The sequence below is a fragment of the Lontra canadensis genome, unplaced genomic scaffold (genome assembly GCF_010015895.1).
Source record: "Lontra canadensis isolate GAN:19392208 unplaced genomic scaffold, GSC_riverotter_1.0 scaffold1, whole genome shotgun sequence".
NCBI lineage: Eukaryota > Metazoa > Chordata > Mammalia > Carnivora > Mustelidae > Lontra > Lontra canadensis.
The window spans coordinates 77,567,547-77,581,401 of NW_022630995.1; positions in this window are offsets into that span (position 1 = coordinate 77,567,547).

Below are 13,855 nucleotides of genomic sequence, written 5' to 3' on the forward strand. Positions count from 1 at the left end.
TCACATTTATTCTGATGTTATCACTTCGGGTGATATAAAAATGGTTTGTTACAATGCATTGTTTTATTTCTCCATTACAATTGTTTCCAGACTTGTACTGTAATTAATATTTCACTTACGGACATTTCAAATTACTATGTTTGCTTTTGAATATTTACAGCTTAAAAGATTTCCTTTGCAGACAGAGAGGGGAGTATAAATCACAAATACTTAAAGAAGACTTCACTTTAAGAAAACATTACAAGAAAAATTGAGAAATTAAAGCATTTCACGCTGAGAGATTTCGAGTAGTTGTGTATGGGAGAAGAGGAAGATATTTGACAACTTAGCAACTTCTAATTATGCTCTTGTTCTTGTTGTTATATTGTATTAAATGAGTTTCCAGATCTCCAACACTTTCACTTTCTAATATCAATTCAAACATTCTCTATGGGTGAATACAAATTGATTTGCTGTTATTCATATCTGTTTCCTCCATTAGTACAGATAACTGAGAGTTGAATTCCTTGTTATGGAATTAACATTACAAGTCATATTTTATAACGCTGTGGAGTTTTCAGAGGAAATGATATGTTGACTTCGTCAATTTACCCTATAAATTGGGGATATACACTTAGATATACATAGGAATTCAAAAACAAGAAATAATTCTTGTTACTTAATTTTAATAAGAATTAGAATCTGAGACAAAACACACTCTAAGACATTTACATAAGAAGCCACAGAAATTTTCCAACAAGAAATGTATTTTATAACTTTATTTTTAGTAGAAAGCCTGGCTCTTTGTGATTACCCCAATGTGATTTTATTTAAAGTGAACCTAAAATATACTTATATATTTTAATATATATTTTAGTCATGGGAATAATTGTGTTTGAATATATCAGTGTATTTATGTGCATGTTCATGTGCATATATTTAAGTATAGAGATATAGCTACAATTCAGTTGTATGTACATGTTTATGTTTTACATATGTATATGTATTTATGGTCCATTTATGATATATTAAACTATTCATTTCTCCATATGTGTACATATAGACAATACAAAAACATATGTAATTTTATTGTATAAGTTATAGTAAAATACAATCTTATGATATGACACAATCCTTAGTATTGCCTGGTATATATGTTTTAAATGATTTTAAAGTGCATTTAAAAGATGTAAAGCATAGCAATTATAATTTATCTTTTAGAAGTTAAAAGAAACACCAAATTGAAAGATTCAGTCTACTCAGTTATTAAGGATACCATGATGAAAACAATAGTGGTCCTTAGATATTATATATTTTTAAGGAAAATGTCAAGGATTATGAACCATTTAAAGAACACATTGGCTAGTTTTTTGTTTTCATTTTCAAGTATTTTTTTTTTTTTGCTTCCTTACATGGTTTGTTTTAAAAAAAAATGAACAGCATACATCATTAATAAAGCAAGTGAAGATGAAATATTGTAGTCCATATACAGGAAAAACTCACTATAGTCAATGGTGATTTTCCATTTAAAGATTATAGGATTGCATTTAGAGACAGAACAATTTAGTGTAATATATTCCATGAATACGTAATTTTCACCAGATCAGCCCCTTCTTTTTTTATTCTCTCTACAATACCCAAATGAGCTCTTTGCTTTCTATTTTGCATCAAAGACAAATTACTTCCTTGCTGTACTCAGAAATAGAAGAATATAATGAAACTCAATGTCATTTAGCAAGGCATCAGATTACAAAGATGGGTCTCTTCAACTAGCTTTAAAAAACTTTCTGAGCAGATGAAGAGCACCCGTTTTGTTCCTTTCTTGGCTGGAAGTGGTATGAGAGGTGATGAAATTACAAGAAATTGCCAACCAGACAAGTTTTGTAAACATTGAGGAAAGTAATTCTCAAATGTTTTTGGTATCGCTGCTCAATTATACAGGACAAAAATCTACTAATCGTTTTAAGTGATAGAAATATTGATTTTTATAAATAAGTTAGTATATTAAAATATAAACTGGAAGTCACTGAGATTTTTAAGTTTAGAAATTAAGTCAAGTTTCTCTCTGTCATATAATATTGCAGGACTCCCATGTAGTGCATTTATTCTAAAAATAGATGGGAGTCCCAAAGATTTTCTGGGAGAATAAAGCCATTTTTGAGCTTAACTTTTGCTCTCCATGTTTTTCAGTTGTTTATATTATTGTTGTTTTTTTTCTTTCTTAAATAAATAACTACTGACTTAGATTTATTGTTACTATGTTTTTTTTTGTTTTTTTACTAGATTTTCAGCAAGTAGATGAGTCAATGTTTTAGAATTATTTTGGCCTCTGGTCTCTTAGAGATTAATACATGAAAGCATGGTCTTCTTACATAACAATGACATATTTTTGTGTTCAATAGTTATAACATGTATCCCAGCCAATCTTTTTATTATGTTAACTTAATTAGTTATCAGCTGCTCATTATTTTGGGTCATAATTCTTTAAATATGTTTCCTATTAATTCAAAAGAAGCTCTTCTTTTTGTAGTCTAGTGTAATTCCTGTTCATCTTAACTATGCCTACTACATTTAAGATGATATTACCAGTTGGACATACCAAGATTTTGTGCAACTTCTACTCTGATAGTTTTCTGACCTGTGCTTTGATAAAGAGAGGTAGATATTCCTTTTCCAGTGGTCGAGTGATTCTTTTCTAAGTAAACTTTGAACTAAAAACAATTTCAATTATTCAAAATATTTCATCTATTTTGTTCACTTTCTCATATTCAAAATAATGATTTTGTATATGATCCTTAGGCATTTCATTCATTTGGCTTTTTGTGCAGACTGTTGGATACAGATGAAATTAATTGTTCTTTTCATATCTCTTACCATCCTTAGCAACAAACTATTTATTTTACACATTTTCCCCTCTGAAAACTTATCTGTACATTTTCTTTTTGAAGACATGATTATGGGGCACCTGGGTGACTAAGCCTTTGCCTTTGGTTCAGGTCATGATCTCAGGGTCCTGGGATCAAGTCCTGCATCGGGCTCTCTGCTCAGCGGGAGCCTGTTTTTCCCTCTCTCTCTGCCTGCCTCTCTGCCTACTTGTGATTTCTGTATGTCAAATAAATAAATAAAATATTTTTTAAAAAATGTGATTATACACATACATGTGTTCATTTGTGCACATTTCATGACTTAGGGTTTCATGCAGTGCATAGATTAATTTTCAATAAATAAAATTAAGTTTTTTCATAATAATACCAAGATTAATAATATATATAATGTATTGAATGAATCTATGACTGATTCTTGTTCTGTGACTCAAGCACAGTGATATCTTTATTATATATGTCAACTAATTAAATCTTTATAATAAAGAAAAAAAAATCAATGATATAAACTTTAAAATTGACAGCCTGGAAAGAAATGTTTTTATTGAAGCACATGGTCAAGTTTATTTTACTTATTTAACTTTTATATAGAATCTTTCATGTATCAGACACTATTTGCTTTACAAATATTAACTCATTTATTCCACATGACAATTTTAAGAGGTAAGTTATTATTGTTACTGTGCATTCTTTATCGATAAGGAAAATGAAGCACTGAGAAGTCCAATAAGTTGTACAAGATCTCGTAACTACTATGTGGTAAAGCATGAATCCAAACCTGGACAGGCTTGCTACTGAATTCACATTCTCACTCATAATGGTATGCAGCCTCTCTTGCCTTAGTCCTGATAGAGCATATACTTACACATATAGCACTGGCTTTTATGTTTCAAAACAAATAATGGCAAGAGACCTTGGAAGCATTTGGACCCTCTAGTTATACAAAGATCTAAAATAATAGGAAGTCAAAGGCATATTTACATTTTCTTCTACAAATAACTGTGATTTCCCAAAAGAGAGAAGCCGGTGTTAGATGGTGCAAATACATTTACTGTGCCACCAGGGGCCCCTGGGTGGCACAGTCGATTAAGCAGCAGACTCTCGGTTTCTCCTCAGGCCATGATCTCAGGGTCCTGAAATGGAGCCCCAGGTCAGGCTCACTGCTCAGAAGGCAGTTTACCTCAGATACTCTCTCCCTCTCTGTCTGCCCCTCCTGCTCATGCTCTCTCTCTCTCAAATACTAAGATAAAATAAAATAAAATTAAAATAAAATAAAATAAAATAAAATAAAATAACTGTGACATCACTTAGTGGCATGATAAAGCCTAAGCAAGAGTTCAAACAAACACATGGTATGGGAAAAAAAGAAACAATTTGCACTGGAATTAGCTGGTCTTCTCATGTGGCTCTAAACTAGAGAGAACTTGATCTGATAAATCTATGGACACAACAATTAAGAGGGAAAGAAAAACAACAGCAGAAGGAGTTTCCACAGAAAATAATAAAAGACAAGTGGCTCAAACTCAAGTCCCACAGCTTGGCTGGGAAATGTCATTCCCATGGAACTTTCTCCTCAGGGGAACACACTAAAAGAACCTCTGTCTACTGGAAAGTTTTTCCTATTAGACATTTATTTCTGCACTTCTTACCTGGACTGCCTTACTCTTTCATTATGAAATTTTGTTGGACATTGCCTTATAACTTTCTAATTGTTTTTGTTTTCTCTTCACCCCTCCTTACTTATACTTCAAGACCCATTTTATTTTAAGATTTTATTTATTTATTTGACACAGAGAGAGAGAGATCACAAGTAGGCAGAGAGAAAGGGGGAAGCAGGCTCCTCCCCGAGCAGAAAGCCCTATGTGAGACGCGATCCCAGGACCCTGAGACCATGACCCGAGCCAAAGGCAGAGGCTTTAACCCACTGAGCCACCCAGGTGTCCCTCAAGACTCATTTTAAATTCCTCCTGAAATCCTTCCATACTGCTTGATCTAATTTATAGATATTTTCCTGTCTGAATTTTTAATAGAAATAATACATTTATAATTTAACTGCATAAATACTGATGTATTTTTATATGATAAATTGTTCAGAATAACTGCTTAAATATCTTAATTTTAACAGGTCCACTCTTTTAAGCTACCTGTATCCTTGGATAAATGTGAAGTGTATTACTCACAATAGTCTTTGAGAAAAACATAATTTTTTATCTGATAACTGTGACTACACATGCTATAGATACTCTAAAAGGTATGGTATAGTCTACTTCTAAGTCTTGGACAACATAATTTATCCTAGCAAAACAGTAATTTTATTTATCATTTCTCAAAATGTAGGTACTATTTTGGTAGGCCGATTAATAGACTCCACAGATGATCAATTCCTAATCTTCAGAACTAGTCAATATACCTCACATGTCTATGATTCAGACACCAATTCTAGTATGTGGGTTTTTCTCCCATATCAAGTATATCTCTGATACCAGATAGGGATATCCTGCTATTCAATTCAATTCTGACACCATCTACCTGAAGATAGTGTTAGATCCCCCATGTTAAGGGCTCAGTACTACAAGACTGCTCTACTCTAGTTTTCAGATGCTAATTTCAAATTCAGGTTATGCCTGTGCTTCTTATCTATGGGCTGTAGCCCAAAAGTTCCAATGACCCCATCCCTGGGCTGAATTAATTTACTGTGGCAGCTTATAAGAACTAAGAGAAACATTTTATTTATTATATTATGAGCTTATTATAAAAAGCTATAATTCAGGAATAGCCAGATGGAAGAGAAAACTAGTGCAAGGTTATGTAGGAAGGGGTACAGAGGTCTCAGAAGCCTGTCTTTGTGTTTTATGAAACTTTCATTGTAGAGGTATGATTGATTAAATCATTAGCCCCTGGCAATTCCCAGTGCCTTTCCTCTCTCTGCAGGTCCTGGGATGAACTGAAAGTTACAACCCTCTGATCAGATTGTTGGGTCACTGGCAACCCACCCACCTCATTAATATAACAAAATATACTTTTCCTCCCAGCCCCTTCACTAAGAAACTTCAAAGAGCTTTAAGAGTTTTGTGCCTGGGATGGGGGAAAAAAATGCATATTTCTTATTATAAATCACAGTATCATGATGTTAAAAAAAAAAGACTTTGCAGGAACAATTAAATAAAAGATCTTGAGATGCAGACTTAATCCTGGATTATTTGGGTAGGTCTAATCTATTCAGACATTGTAAAAGCTGAGAAACTTATCTGAGCTGTAGTCAAAAGAAAACAATTCTCTGAAAGATGCCTTGTTGCTGGCTTTGAAAAAGGAAGAAGACAGTATAGCCAAGGAATATGGAAGGGCACTAGAATTTTTCTGAAAAAGGCCAGGGGACAAATTTTTCCTGTGGCCTCCAAAAGAAACAGAATTCAGTCTATACTGACTTTAACCCATTGAGAACCTTATCAGACTTCTGACCTTCAAGAACTGTGAAATAGTAATACGTGTTGGTTTAAGCCACTAAATTTAATGTAATTTGTTAGGGCAGCAATACAAATTTAATACTACCATAATGATGATAAAAAATGATTGCCACACCAAAGAATGTAAATACTGTGTTGTTCCTTTTATATAGTTTTTTTTTTTTTAATATCCTATCATTACTTCAATCCTTTTTTGGTACTTACCTAATGCAGTCTCATAAAATTTTATCATCTATACTTGAAGCAAGGTAAGCTGGAAGTGGGGTGTGAGATTTGAAAAACATTACTTCCAGATTTCGCTTAATGGGCAGTACATTGCATGACAAGTAATTTCTGAATTTTCCTGGGCATGTTCATGAAATATATCTTTATTTCTGCCTATCTATCTATCTATCTATCTATTTATCATCTACCTCTTTATCTATTGTCTATCTATACATATATTTCTATTGACAGGCTTGATGGTGGTATCTTGACACCTGTACAATATTGAGGATTTGAATCTATTAAAAGTTTTGTCTAAACAGTGAACCTTTCTAGTTTGACACTCTTATTACCATTTGTATACCTTTTCTTATATAAGTAACCAGATATTTATCTCTTTCATTTACTTAATATCCTCTCTCTTTTCAGCAATGGCATTTTTCTGAAATAGGTCACCACAATACAATTTCTTATATTCTCTGTCAGAATTGCAGTCAAATGTGACTAAACTATAGCACATACAAAGATGACTACATTCTTGCTAATAATCACGTCATCTTATGTATCTATTACTAAGGCTGACTCTGACCAAGCCAAAGTGACTAGCTCCTTTTTATCCATGTTGTTTCTGATTTTAAACTTTGTATGTCGCTCTTCTCTTTTGAGAGGATAGGACCCCTTGTCCTATCTATCTATCTATCTATCTATCATCTATCTATCTATCTATCTATCACCTATTAAGAATTAATCTAGGAAGAAAGTCATGGAAAGAAAATAAATTATTTTTAAGCTAAAAAATTTTTGGAACTATCTTTGACTTGTCTATTCACTTTTACATATACAAGCAAAAAATAAACTTGACATCATTTATTTGTACTATTTTATGTATCATATTACTATTTAAGTGTATTCATAGTCACAAAAGAAAAAAATGACAAAAATATACTAAAAGATATATTCAAGAGTACTCTTTAAAATTTATAAATAATGAAATTTAATGTGTGGTTTTAGTTTATGTATAAAATGCAAACACAAATGTTCAATCACTAAATTTATTCCTTAAAAAATGTTCAATTAGAAAGTGTCTAATAGTGATTAGAAACAAAGACATTAATGTCAGATTATTAGTTTAAAATCTTGGTCCTGATCTTGACTTGCTCTGTGGTCTAGTATAAGCTTCTATGTATTCGCTCCATAACCTACTTCCTTGTTAAGTTACTAGAAGAATTGAGTGAATTAATGCACATTAAGTCTTCAGTATAAACACAAACTATTATGAGCTATTCTATAATAAAAAAAACTAAAATAATATGAAATACCATTTGAAACAGATATTAGATGTACATAGTAATACACTGAAAAATGAATGGGTAAGAATTTAAAAATCATGTTTTCTGCACTAGAGTGGCATGTTAAACAAATATGATGTGGCATAATACATTAATCTGCCTTAGTATCAAAGTAAGTATTACTTTGCCATTTACTATCAATAAAGAACCACCACAAATTCCCTAGAAAGAGTGAAAATTCAAAACCTATCCAGATAAAAATTGCTTTTATATTGATGCTATCTCTAGGGATATGTTTGGAATTGGAATTCTTGTTTTTGATCACCCTGACATTATTGTTCATTGGAATGAACATGAGAAATTGCTTATCAATGACATATAAAATTTTTTAAAGATTGGAATTTAAAACCCATCCCTGGAGCTTGCCTTAATATTGAAGCAATTTCATAGCCAGGGTTTGAATTTAAGTCCTCATGGATTTTAAGTGAGAATTGTTTTCACATTGCTTACACAATAAAATGGGACCAAATATATTTATATAGTGATACAGAGACTCTGTGAAATTCAGATTTTTCAAAGGAAATAAAAAATAATATGTATGTATTTTCATATTTTCCTGATAAACTTTATTTTATTTTAATGTTCAAGCTTATAATGAGAATTAATAATAGAATTAAAGATAAACATGCTTTATGAAATCTTAGATTTTTTAAAAAATGTTATATACCTAGTTTCTCATATATTCCATTCTCCAATCTTATTTTTGCTGCAAATTGCCCAATTTTAAGAAACTATATAAAAATCTGAGGGAGATCATTAAATCTAAAATGACATTTCATATCAATATTGCATAATTTATATACAAATTATATTTAAAATGAGCATAACAATAGTGAAAAAATGAAACTCTAGTCTTTCTGCAGACATGAAAATGATGCTAAGGCAATATTTATGTGTTCCTTTTAAAAAATTTTAAGTGGTTTATTTGATAGTGCACAATGCATTTATTTAGTAGCATAATATATTCATATGTAATGCATAACAACATATCATTACTGATATATTAAATTGATATATTTTCTCAGTTCACTGTCTTTAACACTAAATTAGTAAAACTGAATTTTAAAAAATCTCAAAAATACAGACTAGAAATGCTATGAAAATGTTTCTTTTATTATATATCTACAGGTTTTATAGTAGGCAACATGTGTTCAATGTGTATCTCTAAGAAACAAGCTTGAGACACTAATGCCTCAGGCCATTGAAAGGGACTCAAGGTTAATAGTCATTAACTCAATATTTTTTTTTTTTACCACATTCCAGACACACTTATATTCACAGCTATTATAAATGAAACTAATACTCAAACAGATAACATAACACTATTTCTTAAAACATTTTATAGTAAATATAAATAGAATAGAAAGAGATATAAGTACTATTCAAGGAAGTACTTTTTAGGAAGAGATAGGGGCCACACACTGGCTAAAAAGGGAATAATAAAAAAAGTCAAACCAATGAGGTCTGTTTACACTGAAACACAGCATGAGAGAAAAAGAGGGTTCAGAAAGGATAATGTGGACAAGTTGTTGTTACACAGAAAGGCTTATTACATTTACACTCAAAGTTCATGTTACTTTTGCACTGAAGTTACATGAGGAAGACATGAGGAGAAGGTTTTAAGCAAGTACGTTACTTGGTTTAACTTACATTTTAGGAAAAGTTTTGTAACTAATCTGTGTGCATAGTCTGTTAGGAGTTTATGGACTGAGGGAGGCCAGTTAAAAGACTATTGTAAATGGACCACATCTTCCTTATCCATTAGTCCGTTGAAGGACATCTTGGTTCTTTCCACAATTTGGCGACTGTGACCATTGCTGCTATAAACATTGGGGTACAGATGGCCCTTCTTTTCACTACATCTGTATCTTTGGGGTAAATACCCAGTAGTGCAATTGCAGGATCATAGGGAAGCTCCATTTTTAATTTCTTGAGGAATCTCCACACTGTTCTCCAAAGTGGCTGCACCACCTTGCATTCCCACTAACAGTGTAAGAGGGTTCCCCTTTCTCCACATCCCCTCCAACACATGCTGTTTCCTGTCTTGCTAATTTTGGCCATTCTAACTGGTGTAAGATGATATCTCAATGTGGTTTTAATTTAAATCTCCCTGATGGCTAGTGATGATGAACATTTTTTTCATGTGTCTGATAGCCATTTGTATGTCTTCATTGGAGAAGTGTCTGTTGATATCTTCTGCCCATTTTTTGATATGATTATCTGTTTTGTGTGTGTTGAGTTTGAGGAGTTCTTTATAGATCCTGGATATCAACTTTTGTCTGTACTGTCATTTGCAAATATCTTCTCCCATTCAGTGGGTTGCCTCCTTGTTTTCTTGACTGTTTCTTTTGCTGTGCAGAAGCTTTTGATTTTGATGAAGTCCCAAAAGTTTATTTTCACTTTTGTTTCCTTTGCCTTTGGAGACATATCTTGAAAGAAGTTGCTGTGGCTGATATCGAAAAGATTACTGCCTATGTTCTCCTCTAGGATTATGATGGATTCCTGTCTCACGTTGAGGTCTTTTATCCATTTTGAGTTTATCTTTGTGTACGGTTAAGAGAATGGTCAAGTTTCATTCTTCTACATATAGCTGTCCAATTTCTCCAGCACCATTTATTGAAGAGACTTTTTTCCACTGTATATTTTTTCCTGCTTTGTCAAAGATTATTTAACCATAGAGTTGAGGGTCCATATCTGGGCTCTCTACTCTATTCCACTGGTTTATGTGTCTGTTTTTATGCCAGTACCATGCTGTCTTGGTGATCACAGCTTTGTAGTAAAGCTTGAAATCAGGTAATGTGATGCCCCCAGTTTTATTTTTGTTTTTCAACATTTCCTTAGTGATTCGGGGTCTCTTCTGGTTCCATACAAATTTTAGGATTATTTGCTCCAGCTCTTTGAAAAATACTGATGGAATTTTTATCAGAATGGCATTTAAAGTATAGATTGCTCTAGGCAGTATAGACAGTTTAACAATGTTTATTCTTCTGATCCAAGAGCATGGAATTGTCTTCCATCTTTTTGTGTCTTCTTCAATTTCTTTCATGAGTGTTCTATAGTTTCTTGAGTACAGATCCTTTACCTCTTTGGTTAGGTTTATTCCCACGTATCTTATGGTTCTTGGTGCTATAGTAAATGGGATCCATTCTCTAATTTCCCTTTCTGCATTTTCATTGTTAGTGTATAAGAAAGCCACTGATTTCTGTACATTGACTTTGTATCCTGCCACGTTACTGAATTGCTGTATGAGTACTAGTAGTTTGGGGGTGGAGTCTTTTGGGTTTTCCATATAAAGAATCATGTCATCTGTGAAGAGAGAGAGTTTGACTTCTTCATTGCCAATTTGGATACCTTTTATTTCTCTTTGTTGTCTGATTGCTGTTGCTAGGACTTCTAATACTATGTTGAACAAGAGTGGTGAGAGTGGGCATCCTTGTCATGTTCCTGATCTCAATGGGAAGACTACAAGCTTTTTCCCATTGAGGATGATATTTGCTGTGGGTCCATATACACTATGGAGTATTATGCCTCCATCAGAAAGGATGAATACACAACTTTTGTAGCAACATGGACGGGACTGGAAGAGATTATGCTGAGTGAAATAAGTCAAGCACAGAGAGTCAATTATCATATGGTTTCACTTATTTGTGGAGCATAACAAATAGCATGGAGGACAAGGGGAGTTAGGAGGAGAAGGGAGTTGGGGGAAATTGGAAGGGGAGGTGAACCATGAGAGACTATAGACTGAAAAACAATCTGAGGGGTTTGAAGAGGCAGGGGGTGGGAGGTTGGGGGAACCAGGTGGTGGGTATTAGAGAGGGCACGTATTGCATGGAGCACTGGGTGTGGTGCAAAAACAATGAATACTGTTATGCTGGGGAAAAAAAAGGCTATTGTAGTGTCTAGAGGAGAAAGAAAGTAAAATCATGAAAAATAATTTTTTTCTATTAAATTAGAACTCAATGGACAATGCTTTTTGAGAAAATATAAACTTGGTAAGAGTAGAACTAAGAATTGTGACACCAATTTCCAATACTCAACCCAAAAATACATTTTTTCCTGTTATGCTGATAAATGCCTGTCTCTTGTTTTGTTTCTGATTCTGATTTCCTTCTGAATGACCAAAGTAATTGAATACATGGGCTTCTAAGAGAAACAGTTTCAAAATTCTAGAAGAGTTTTTAGGAAGATAGATCAATAATGAATCACAAGTGTAATGTATCAGAATTCTCCCATGAAAGTAAAATAAAAAGGTCATCATGTTAATGTTTGTGAAGTCATTTCATATTTGTAAAATATCCAATTCTGACTGTATAAAGTGGTTATGATTTACTTACAGTGCTAGAATAAATCAAATAATGTTCAGGGTAATACAGCACAATAAATAGAAAGGCACAATTCTTCAATTCAAATATTGACCTTACCATTGGGCAATTGCATTAAATGGGGGAGTCCTTGGGGCAATTAGCATCTCTTAGCTTCCATTTCCTTACCTATAAAATTGAGATAATAAGTGTTCTTTTTTTCAGCAGGTTATGGTGAGGACTCATCACAGAGTATCACACGCAGGAATGACAATAAGTACCAGCCATGTTATTATTTACAGGTTTTATATCACCAATGTCCTGTTTTGTCATGAAAGTTAATGCATTTACAGCTTCTGGGAATTAAGATGTGGACATCTTCGGGGAGTCATTATAATAAATTACTCATATCAATGTAGAGTGTTTTCATGATTCTGACACTGATAATCTCTCTTATGAGAGTTATGTCATTTAAAAACAATTTCAATTCTACTCTTCTTTTTGTTTCTTGAAAGACTGACAAATATCCTCAAGAAAAAAGTATGTCATGAACATATGCACAGCACAGATAACACCAAGGGTTCATGGAAAAACTTAAAGTTTAACTTAAACCCAATTCTTTCTGATACATGTTTATGATGTTACAATTAATGGGATTTGTTTTTCTTATTTACAGTAAATATAAATTATCTATTAATTTTCTCTTTTATTGGTAAGATGCGGTAATTTTTTGAACAAGAGTAACTAAAATAAAAGTGAAGAAAGACAAGTTTGTTTCCAGGGAAGACATGAGAAATCTGCTTTGATCAAAGTTCAAATGCCTATCTAAAATTTCCTACTCAGTATTTTCCCTAATTACTTTATCATTTTAGCACATTTAAAACAGAAATGTTGACCCCATTTTTGATACATATTGGCTTATGTTCATAACTGTCCACATTTTGGACTTCTCAAACAGGTGAATACAGACCCTAGTTAGTAGTCAGTGGTTTGATGACTGAAAGTGGACAGAAGAAAAAGGCAGAAGAAACTAATTTTCTTCCAATGTTAATTTTAGATAAAAGTTTGGCAAAATCTCAATTTTATGTCAAAATTGAGAAGATATTTCATGAAATATGATGCAATATTTATTGTTTTTCATTATAAAGGGTGTCTTCTGATAAAGAAGTATGTAGTATGGCCAATAATGTTGTAATTTTGAGAACTATGCATGGGTGGACATATGCTTTTTTCACTACTGATAGGGTATCTTTAACAAGAAAAACTCAAAACCAAAACCAAATCCCAAACAAATTAGAAAAAGAGAAAATCCAAAATCAGAAATAAATTATTTATAGGTATCAGAAATGGCTAACTCAAAAAAGGATGAAAAGGGCCAGGATTCTGGAGATAGAACTTTAGAAGGGTGAGCTAATTATCTGCAATGTCATAGTACCTGTTGTTTTTTCAAATCCGTATGTTCATAAGAGAATTTTGAAACAGCTGAGCCTACTCCTATAGGAACAGAAGAAAAAAAAAGGCATTTTTGATGTCTTTCAGAGTGAAATGCTTCCTTTTCACAACACTTTTTAACCTCGTTGCTGCACAAAGAGGTCTAAAAGCTAAGCTGAGTAGAATTTTGGCAGTCATGCTAAAATTCATGGTAGTCATGCCATGGTACTGCAGAGACAGAA